Raw genomic sequence first — 10,086 nt, forward strand, 5'->3', positions numbered from 1 at the left:
TGATTTCAAGGTCAGGAAAGATTTAGGAAGGTATAAAATACAATTACAAAGGAATATAACTCTCACACATGATTACTAGTAAATCCTGTCTGAAAATAGAATTTAAGACCAACCACAAAATGGAAAGATATATTTTCCATGCCTATCAAACAGAACAAAATAATATACAGAGTACATTAAAAAAATAATTTTTACTTTTCCATTAGCAAAGGAAACAACAAATAATGGAATTATGACTATGACGGCAATTTACAGATTAGTAATGTAAGGTGGTAGAAAATGTATTGTAAATGGCATCACTGTTAATCCAGGAAATGCAAATGAAATCAGTAATAATCTAAAAAAATAAACAACTGGAGTGAATTAAGATAAAGATGCAGGGAAATTTACCAATGAGTGGTTTTGCCTGAGAAAAGCAAGATATTGAATTGTATGTACATATTATCATAATGGTTTTTAAAGGAGTCAGTCACTAAAATATTAAATATATGTGTTATTATGTTTACGTATATATGTGCATATTAATATGTATGTGTATGAGAGAGAAACTGACAGACAGAAAGAGAGATAGGGAGAATGATATATGACCACAAACAATTCAGATGAATCTGTGGAGTGAATGGCCATCTGGATCTATCGGTTAGCAAGATGGAGGATGAAAATATCAGAAGACTGAACTGAAAAATCTTTATGGTATTAATCACATGTAATTATTTATATAAAATTATAAAATTGCACTGGCAAGAGAAATTATTTTAATGTTAGCCATCTTCAAGAGGCAAGCAGCTAATTTCAAGGTACTAGGAAGTAAACATATGATGAACTAGAGTTAGCAGATAAAAACTATTTTTAGCAAAAAATTTGACAAAGGTAAGAGATAAAGAGAGGTGACTTGGCAGAGTATTAGATTCAAAATTGCCATTTAATGATAGAGGTGATTTAAGCTTGTATTTATTTAGAAAGAAAATAATTTTGGCAAAAGGGTAAGTATGTAAAAAAAAACAATCTTTCTATACACACAGGAAGCAACGACTTCTGGAAATTTTAGTAAGTAAAAAGGTAGAGATTTCTTTCTGCTAAAAAAAAGTAAAAGAAGAAAAGAAAAAATATAAAGAAAAGTCTGGATTACTAGGAATTAGGTAGGGACTGTTGCTATTCTATTGTAGGATTGTGTGCCTGTTTCCTTCAAGACACATGCTTAACAGAAGTGAATGGATTTTCACTGTCCAGGGATGAAGATATTGGTGACATCAAGATATTAAAAATAATGATGAGTAACTATTATTCTATAACTTTGATCTCACTCTTTAACTGATTACTAACCTGTGTGGGATTAGTAAGAGTGATAATTAGGATAAGTACTCATCATCTAGCTACAATAGAAATATTCTGATTAAAACAAAGCCTGCCATCATTCAAATTTATTCTAACATTTGAATATCATTTCAATGGAGATTTGTGATAGAGTAAAAAAAAATCAGTGTTCAGTGTATGTTGAACTTCTATTAGTTGAAGTCTAGTTGGATATTTAATAGTAAAGCAGTAAAATGTTGCAGTAATTAATTTGACTCAATCAATGATAATTTTATATATCAAAATATTAAATTGATGGACTCCCTGGTGGCTCAAGGGCTTAAGCACAGCTCTATGAAGCTGTCCACAGACTCTGATGCACAAGTTCGATTTCTGGCAGGCCAGGGAGCTACCCACATGACACAGCAGACCTCTCCTGACTCACCACTGCTCCCCTCAGCAGTGTACTTTGGTCTATTTGCCTGTTCTATTCCCCACTCTGTCTCTGGTGAATCCTCTCACCCCTGCACCGCTGGCCTTTACCCCAGTTCTTGTATGCATAAATAAATAATTCTTTAAAAATATTAAACTTGAAGTAATTAAAAATATGAAAATACACTAATATTTTTTTAAAGTATTGGGTAGAATAAATTAACTCAAAACCATGAAGGACATGACTCTTTGAAGTAGGAATATTAATTGGATAGTATGATTTTTTCTGAATAGGAATTGCTGTTGAATATTACCATCATTAAGGAAAATAGCTTTTCCTTATATTAGGCACTATGAAGAAGAGGTACATCTGACTATTTTAATGATAATATTACAATGCTCAGTATTCTGACTGAGCTAAGCAAACAAACCAAAAACAATTTATTTCACAACTGACACCTGGTGAAAAATAATCTGTTTAGCATTGCAAACATTCAGTACAGGAAGGACAGAAGCATTCTAGCAGCTAATAAATTTAAGAAGTTATTGTCTTTCTATTATAATATCAATATTTTTTAAAATAATCAAGTACTACAATGTTAGTAATAGAATATTAATGTTAATAATTGTTATGTTTTATATAAAACCAAATTTATTCTTTATTCTCTGAGTTCATCAGATGATGATATTTGTCTTCTGCCTGCATATAGTAGGAATATTGATTTTAACACTCAACCACTCAGCATTCAGCCAAAATGTACATCTCTAGTTTCTTTTATCCTTTAATCAAACATTGACAATTAAATTAGATGAAATTACAGTGGGTAAAAATTGTTACCCACATTTTCTTTCTTGAAACTCCTTCCATTCTTAAGCACAAAGATTAAGATTAATGGATTAACAGAGAGGAGTGAGAAGCAATATGAAAGTGCATGGGATCTTGTGCAGAAAAATTGGGAAACAGCTATGTCAGGGAAGACAAAATATGGGAATAATATTGATCAAAGGGTGCTTACCAATAGGGGAAAAAAGCACATCTGACCACACCTACCTGTGATGGTTAATGCATGAACTGTGATCAGTAAATAATAAAGAAATCATTATCCATTTTATTTATAAAGATAACTGCTTATTTGCTTCTGTAATGTTACATAAGCAGGTCAAAAAGAAAGGTATGTCGCTATAGATTTTTATTCAAGTAATCAAGCAGGAGGATGCAAGGAAACAATAAGTAAGATATCAGAAAAAAATCAGAAAACACTGCTTACTCACAGAAAATCCAAGACTAAACATAAATCTACATTTATGGCAAAGAGTATGGAGAATAAGGAACAGTTACCGTAAGAATTTTCAGTGGGGATTTGTGTGTCTATATTCCCTGCTTTCATTAAATCTCAAAACACTGAAAAAAAAAGTTGCAGTTAGGCATATCTTAAGTAAATAGTCACAATCAAATTATTCTTTCTCTCATGAAAGCTAGTGAAATTCATTATAGTGTGTTTAAAAGACTCAAGGATAGGAACATGATAAACATTTAATGAAAAACAGGGATGCCAGCATGAAAAAATTATATAAAATATTGTAATTTTCTAGTCATGAGGATTTTAGTATTTTTTTATTAAAGAATCCATATTAGTATGTATAACATGACATTTTTGCTTCAATTTTCTCAGACCATCTTAGTTTTATTAGGAAGTACCATGCTGGCCAATGATCTTTATGGACTAATAGGATTCATAGCTTTTAGCACAGCTTTCATTATCAAAATAATTTTGCTATCTACCCTAATATGTCTTGTGTGGGTAAAGAAGATAGAAATTGTCTTATGAAAAAATATATATCTCATTCTGAAGTTTCCTCCCTCCTCCCATTAGTAGAAATATACAGGTATGATTAGATATTTATGTTTATAATGAAATTAGATATAATGTAGAAAAATAAAATTATGCATTAAAAATAATTGGAAACAAAAGAGAACGTGCAGTTCTCATGCAAAAATGTTTAGATCAATTGTTTAGAATCTAATTTAATTATAAAATGAGTCAAGTGGGATAGCAAGTTTTAATCTAATGCTGAGCAAGGATTTTAGAGCTGCTATTAAACAATTATTTTGACTTTTATTTCCCAGTGATGGAATGTATCTCTGACCCTGATGCAGTCCCCTGTTATTGGATCATTTTGTCTCTTTGTATACAATTCCACTTCATTCTTTTTCCATTATATTCATCATATTTCCAGAGAATATGATAGGATTGAACATATGAGGTCTATAAAAAAGAAATACATATATATATACACACACATACTTTTAAAAAAAGATTTATTTATTTATGTAGTGTAGAAGAACTGGGGTGTAGGCCAGAGGTGCATGGGGTGAGGATTCAACAGAGACACAGAGAGAGTGGGGAGCAGAACAGTCAGATTTATGAAATACATTGCTAAGGGGAGCAGTGAGCCAGACAGGAAAGGTCTGCTGAGCTATGCGGGTTAGCTCTCTCCCTGGCAGGGGATCAAGCTCAGGCCATAGAACTGAGACTTAACCCCTAGGCCACCAGGGAGGCTCTATATCACATACTTTTGACTGATGCTATAAAAAGGAATCTCTGAGCCTTTTTTCAGCTGTATAAGTATTAGCAAGTTAGCAACTCCATGCTGTCTCATTGGATTATCATCAACAATTCTAAATTGTTTGCCCAAGAAGTAATGGATAAGTACATTGAAAGATAATTTTTATCATCTCAGAAGAAAAAGAAACATTTAATTTTTTTTTTCAGTAGTTAAAGTCCCTTAATTCTAGCATCTTGCTTCTTATGCTTTTCATTAGTGGCACAATATCCCTTATGTTTCATGCTATGGTGTTCTGTGTGATTTTCAATTCATGCATTTACATCCTATACGTCTATCCACCTATGCATTGTGCCCTTTTTTCCCCCTAAAACTTGTATTCTATGTTAGTTCTTTCCCTCAATTTCCAGGGCTTGATTAATCACAGATTGCTTCTTGCCTGCTGACTTGACTTCTTTCACGTTGGAATCTTGCTGTTTCAACTCCACTCACTCAATCTTGCCCTTAATTTTTTTTTTCTATTACTCATCTGTTTAGATAACCTTACTGTTATTCTGTTTGCTTTCTAGCCTTAATATGGAATAGCATTCTTATCTATAGTTAGATTAAAAACCAGATGTTCTAATTTAATATCAGTTTGCTCAACTGCTTTGGGCTGCATATTGAGATGAGTGTAAATCTTGAAATACCAGAAAATTGAAAGTAATGATATGAAAATGACTTCTACTACTTTAAGTCTGAATCATCAAACAGCTGAAGAAGGTACTAGAGAAATTAAAATTAATGAGCATTCTCCTGTTTCCCTAAGAATACACCTGAAACATCCCCAACAGTTATGTATTACAAGTGAAATCTTCAAAGCTAAATTTTTGGCTGCTTAGCAGGGGGCTGAATGTTTAATAGTAAGGTGAAGGGTAAGTTAAAGAATTTCTGTGATGGTTGACACCTGTGAAGTCCAGTGGGTCACTATATTCTTCACATTGAACATCCATACAACAGTTGGTAAAGTTTAACTCCCTTGAGCCTAACACAGAAGTGAGTGTAAGAAAATCTCATACATGATTTATATCAGGTCTGAAGCCTCAGGATGTTCTAGTGGTCCACATTCTTGTCCCAGCTATCAGATCCAGGTGAGGCAGTCACCCCGTTGACACCCTGACCTGACCTAACCCTCTCAGCATCTCCCTTGTCACCCAGTCTATACATGGCTGGAAAAAATTAGAGGGTACACTGACCACAGTGACCTGGCAGGATTGCTATGGGGCAAAGGCCATGCTAAAATACCAGTGCAGCTGCAAGATATGAATAAATTAGAAAGGGTTCAGAGGACAGACACAAAAATGATAAAGCACTTTAAAAAACAGACTTTGTAGAAAGGCAAAAGGGATATAAATTATTTAGCTTTGAGAAGTGAAGACTGAGGATAAAGAGAATGACTATCTTCAAATATTGAAGAAACTGTCCTTGATTTAGTTCCATTGCAATCAAGAGTACATAATTTTAACATCAGGAGTGAATTAGAAACTTTGGTTTTACAATCTCTTCCCATGAAAAAAGTACCTGATCACTGCAGACATTTGAAATGTGATCTTTTGTAGTATCTGGCAAACTGAATAAAATAACATCTCCAACCATGTATTCCAGTAACATACTCCAGATATTGAAATGGATTACATCTGATTCTCCAAAGCTTATATGTAAGGTTATTGTGGGAATCATAGATTCCCAAAAGTCTGAATGGCCTAAATGGATTATTTATTTGGATACCACTACTAAAGGATATCAACTTACACATGTTAAAGTTAATTATTTAGTGAGGAAAATGGACCACACCTAAAAGCAGTCACTAGATGAATAAATTTAACTAGTTATTAAAGTTACACTGAAATATTTAAAATGTGCAAAGTGAATATAAAAAGACTATTGTGATTATTATTTTTAGTTATACAAAAACATTAGGGATCTAAGTTATTTAAATGTGGAGAATGCTAATGAAGCAAGTATCTGAAGTGTAGGTGAGACCTACAATCTGCTCTCATTGGGGGAACATATGCTTTGGGGTGGACCAGTGTTATCAAGGCTAATGGATCCTTGTTATTGCTCTTTGTTCCAGCTTTGCTTTTCACTCCTAACTTGTAGGACAGCTTAAATGCTTGACTTGTTTAAAGTGCTTAATTACTCATGTGGTGGCTGTTACCAATACAAACTGTCTACAGGATACACAGACAGCTATTGTATCCCAGCTGATGTTACAATACTAAATGGGACCTGATTACTGTACATTGCTTTTCAATGCTGTTAATTTGCATGTTTGAATAAGTCTGTTGGGACTCCATTTTATAGCTATTGCTGCATGTACACTGCTTGGGATCGCTTTGGGAAACAGTATGTGATTGGCTTTTTCAATTCATCAGAACAGAGGATTTGGAGCTGCTGACACCATGGACATTGTGCATTGTACCTATGGGTTTTGTGGCCCATTACATATTAGATTGCTGCACTGGCTTTTTCTTTTTCTTTCTTTCTTCCATTAGTTCTCAGTTTCTGTTTCATTTTTAAATCTTCCTCTTAAATGTAGAAGCTACCATCAGTATATGCTTGGTAAATACAAAAAGGATTATAAGGAAAAAAGACAGTCATCAGGTGGGTAGATAGATTTCTAGAATTAATTTAATGAATGTTAATGGAAATGAATGGCTCTTTTCTTAAAATCTAGGTAAGCAAATGTTTTTTGCTGTCTCAACCCAATATATTCAGTCCATTGAGACTCTTATAAAAAGTTGAGAAATTAGTCCCTACAAAAATATTTTAGGGCCTCCCTGGTGGTGCAGGCAGTTGAGCGCAGCGCTGTGAAGCTGTCCACGGCCTCTACACCGTAGTTTCGATCCTGGCTAGCAAGGGAGATACCCACATGGAGAGGCAGACCTCTCCTGACTCGCCTGCTACTCCCCTCAGCAGTGTATTTCAGTCAGTCTGCTGTTCTGTTCCCCGCTCTGTCTCTGGTGAGTCCTCTCATCCTCCCGCATATCTGGCCTGTACCCCGGTTCTTTTATGCGTGAATAAATAAATCGTTCAAAAAAAATTTTAGATTTGTTTCCCCATAACTTCTGCATTTAACAAAAAAAGAGAAAAATCAGTTTCTTAAAAAACATACACATCTATTTTAAATGTACAGGTAAGTTAGTATATTTGATTTAGCATGATGAAATTAAGTATCCAGGTAAAACCAGCTTCTAGCATTGTTCTGTTCCTAACATATATACATATGTATGAGAGTTTATAATGCTTTTGAATAAATATCAAAGAGCTTGGCATATGTTGTTTTTGACCAATAATAATAAAAGTTTCAAAAAATCTCTAATGTTTTTCTCAGGTGGCCTTGCCTTGATTTTTCTATAAGAATGACAAACTCAAAGTCAATCAAACATCTATGACATTCTTTTTTTTTTTAAATATTTATTTATGCATACAAGAGCTGGGGTACAGGCCAGAGGTGTGGGCCTGAGATGACTCACCAGAGACAGAGTGGGGAATAGAACAGGCAGATTGACTGAAATACACTGCTGAGGGGAGCAGCAGGTGAGTCAGGAGAGGTCTGCTGCGCCATGTGGGTTGTTTCCTGGCCCAGGAGCAAACTCGTGCTGCAGAGGCTCCAGATAGCTTCATAGGTTGCATCTTAACCCCTTGCACTACCAGGGAGGCCCCCAACTATGACATTCTTGTAGGACTATAGTATAGAGGAAGATGTTAAGTCCCTGACTGGGCTCATTGGGGCAGAACTGTGGATGCCAAAAGACAGAGCTCAGTATTCATAACTCGTGATTTTATGTCTCTGTTTTTAAAGTGGTGAAGAGTTTCTTCTGGATTTTTAAACTCTTCTATTAGTTAGAGAAAACAACTTATGGGCATAGGGAGTTTCTGGAGAAGGGAAGAACAAATGGCATGTGAAAATATCAGTATTATGCATTAAATAATAGAAATAACTTAATAGCTAATAGGGAATTTAAGTTAATGGATTGCCTTTAGTTGAAGAACCTCTCTCCAGTCATTTAAGTCTACCTATTCTGCACATCTTATGGGCTCTATCAGGATTAGAAGACATGACAAAAATGGCCATTTTAAACTTTCATTTTTATGTATATTTGGTCAAGTAGCAATGATTAAAATTAATAATGCAGTATGATGTACATTAGCAAAATGGTTAAAGTCTAGGCAAGCTGATTAAGAAAGCAATTATTTTGCTCTGAAAATATTTATAGTAGGAAAGAAGAAATCATGGAAGATAGAAAACTTGCCTAATGAGATAGAGTTTTAAGATAGTAATCACACATACACATACCCTCTCACACACATCTCATGCTGTGGCAGCTTACATTCTAAGGATATGGTTTCTAATTGTGATTATATAAAAGTATCTTTAAAAACAGGTTTCTAGTTCTTATTTTTGGAAATCATTTATTAATTGATTCATTTGATTTTGGGTAGAGAATAACAATCTCAGCTTAGATAATTTTGTTCATCACCAAGTTAGCATAATCTTAGTTAATGGGCTAGTTTAAATATAGCTAGATTTAGGAGTTGTAATATAAACCAAATAAATTAGAAAGAGATAGAATAAAAAATAAAGAAAAGCAGTAGAAATCCCTTCCTGTTGAGGAAAAAGTCATGCTGTTTAAGAACACTAAAGGCACTTAAGGAAGAGACCAGAGCTATTGCACAATTGAAGGGATCTAAAACAGTACCTTTCTCTAGTAGTGTACACAAATGATGTCTTTTTTTTTTAAAAGATTTATTTATGCATACAAGAACTGTGGTAAAGGCCAGAGGTATGGGGTGGAGGGAGGTGAGAGGATCCACCAGAGATGTGGTGGGGAACAGAACAGGCGGATTGACTGAAATACACTGGTGAGGGGAGCAGCAGGCAAGACAGGAGAGGTCTGCTGCACCATGTAGGTAAGCGCCCTGGTCTGGGAACCAACTTGTGCTGCAGTGGCTGCAGCTAGCTTCATAGCACTGCTTCTTAACCCCTTGTGCCACCAGGAATGCCCACAAATGATGTCTCTGACTTCTCACTTTCATTTACTATGTATTGTAGAGCAAATAGAGTCAAACATTCTGTAAACATCAGCACCATTTCCATTTAACATTTTTATACAAATGTAGATAGAGATATACATATATGTATATACACAAAAATGTATATCTCTATATGACATACAGTATAGAGATTAATGTGGAAACTATATGGTTGCATGAGCCTATAAATGCCTTTAAAATGAATATTAAACTCTTCTTGAGCCTATGCTAATTTTTCAAAATATTCCTTTTAAAAATTAACTGGAGGATAGCATTTTTCATATTGAACATTTATAATTCATTTAAAACTAAGAATAGAACATTTAAGAAGGCAAATGTAATTAATATACTTTCATTAAAAGCCATGAAAATACATTAAAAATTAAGGTTAATGCATTGCTTTACAGAAATATAACATTGTATTATGAAAATAACGTGAAAGGTATTATTGTTTTCAAAATATAGTATTGTATTTCTTTAAAAATAGATTTTGTTTCTATGAGAAGTTTCAAATCTAAAGAAAATTTTAGGGGTAAGTATAGAGAATTACCATATACCTCCTCTTCCCTTGCGTATAATTTCCCATAATTTTAAGTCATTCTTTAGTTTGGTTTATTTGTTATAACTGATCAATTAATATTAATTGATCGCTATTAACAAAACTCCATAGTTTAAATAAGCACTCTTGTGTTTTTTTTAACATTCTATCTATATCTGTAG

Source organism: Talpa occidentalis, unplaced genomic scaffold (genome assembly GCF_014898055.3).
Source record: "Talpa occidentalis isolate TD23 unplaced genomic scaffold, MPIMG_talOcc4v2.1 talOcc4.5, whole genome shotgun sequence".
Lineage (NCBI taxonomy): Eukaryota > Metazoa > Chordata > Mammalia > Eulipotyphla > Talpidae > Talpa > Talpa occidentalis.